Source organism: Cervus elaphus, chromosome 11 (genome assembly GCF_910594005.1).
Source record: "Cervus elaphus chromosome 11, mCerEla1.1, whole genome shotgun sequence".
NCBI lineage: Eukaryota > Metazoa > Chordata > Mammalia > Artiodactyla > Cervidae > Cervus > Cervus elaphus.
The window spans coordinates 53,223,066-53,225,134 of NC_057825.1; the positions used below are offsets into that span (position 1 = coordinate 53,223,066).

The 2,069-nt window shown below is 33.7% G+C and overlaps 1 non-coding gene across 1 annotated transcript; it reads right to left on the reverse strand.

Moving 5' to 3' along the window:
• Window positions 1–1,436: 1,436 nt before the first annotated feature.
• Window positions 1,437–1,567, reverse strand: LOC122704146. The gene has a single exon (XR_006343768.1). It is a non-coding gene; the product is annotated as a small nucleolar RNA SNORA72 (small nucleolar RNA).
• Window positions 1,568–2,069: the final 502 nt, after the last annotated feature.

Consider the following 2,069-nt stretch of genomic DNA (forward strand, 5'->3'; position numbering starts at 1 on the left):
AACCAAGATTTTAAGAGCCAGTAAAATGAATTACAAAAATAAGAGTATATTAAAACAATTAACAAGCAAGTGTATTAATGTCTCTTAAAAATAATGAAGATTAAGAACATAACAAAGATGCCAAGATTGATGATTCAGTGGAAGGAGCAGTTTACGAACTTTCCATTGACAACTACACAGTTTGACAGCTCCTTAGGCAGTCCGGCTGGAAGAGGAAACCATTCCCATGCCAGTTTGGGTGGGTCATCTTTTTTTAATTTATTTAAGTGCATTATAGGTGTACAGTGTAGTGATTAGTTGTGTCATCTTCCTCAATCGAGGAAGTTTGTAACCATGCCAGTTTGTAACCATCCAGTGAGCCTCTCTATTGTGCTCTCTTTCAAGAATAAAGGCACCCATTTCCTTGTATGTGATTGATTTTTCATATCCCTCCTGAATTGGTGGGTCCAAAGTATGTGTTGTTCATTTATTCAGATACACATTTCAAGTGACTCATGGATCCTGGGGAATTTGACAGTTCAGTGGGATAAAAATATAAATACGATTTTAACCTAGCTTTTTAGGTATGTCTTCTTCATACAATGAAAATATATTCTTTAAAATCTACTGAAACCACCCCCATTATTAACAGGCTTGAAATATTTGCAAAGGGGTGACATTATTTTATGTTATGAACTTCCTTAAATAAAATAAAAATATTAATCATAACAAAAATAAGACATTTGTATATAGAACATTTAGTTTTTTGGGTTTTTTTGTTTATTTGTTTGTTTGTTTTAATCATTCTATAACAGGATGTGAAAGGGCAGGGGCAACAGGGTTTTCTGGGTAGCCAGAAGGGGAAGTGTGAGAAGAGCAAGAAATGCCCTTCCATGTATATACCAACTTAAGAACTTCATGGAATATTAAAAAGAGCTCCAGAGATAAATCTGAAATTCAACCTTAGTTGCTGTACTTTCTAAACTGGTAAACTTGGGCAAAATACAAAATGTTTTTTCAAATTCCAAAAATTAGTTGCATCATGCTAATAACACTCTACTGTTCATGGAGACTTATGACACATCAGAGGCTGTTCTGAGCATTGTAACTATATCAGTTTATTCCTTCTTGCAGGATCCCTTACAAGTATTACTATTATTAACCCTATTTTACAGAAAAAAAGAAACTGAGTCACAATGTTCTTAAAGAAATCACCTAAGATCACAAATCTACAAATTATCACAGACAAAATGAAATATCAAGACCTCTGGCTTCATTTTGCTCTAGCTAAAAAATGATAACTTTGCAATCAATTTAATGAAAACTGGTAATCATCAAATTAGCAATAGTTATTTTCAAAATTATTATACTGGCTGAGCTGTCATTTCTCAAGATTGATCAGATAACTTGAGTCACAGATATTTTCCACACAAGATGCATCATATAAATCAGACTTGGTTTATCATCAGCATTTATAAAACTAGATCTAGATGAGAGCTAGGTCAATGGACATGTGTATGGTCTTCATGTGGCAAATGTTTAGCCTGCCCTAATTATTAAAAAATCAGGACAGTGAGAATATCCACAGGCTGGCTCCTTTAAAGCTCTTGTTTTAACCACTTCAGTGGTTGAAAATGCTACTCCAACAATAATGAGATACCATTATTCACATATTGGAATGACCAAAATCCCAAATACTAACAAAACCAAGTGTTGACAAAGATATTGAGCAACAGGAACTCTCACTGATTACTAGGGCAGATGTAAAATGGTACAGCCACTATGGAAGATGGCTGGCTACCTTCTTACAATGTGAAGCACAGGCTTACTATAGAATCCAGCGATCATACTCCAAGTGAGTGAAAAACTTATCTTCACATAAATCTCTCTGAATGAATACTTGTATTAGCTTTAATAATAATTGCCAAAGATCAGAGCAATTAAAATATCCTTCAGTAAGTGGATGAAGAAACAAATTGCAGTTCCTTCATTTAATGAAATTATTCTGTGATAAAAAGGAAATTAGCTATGAAACCACTAATAAACATGGAGGAATTTATAATGCTTATTGCTGAGTTGTTCAGTCACTC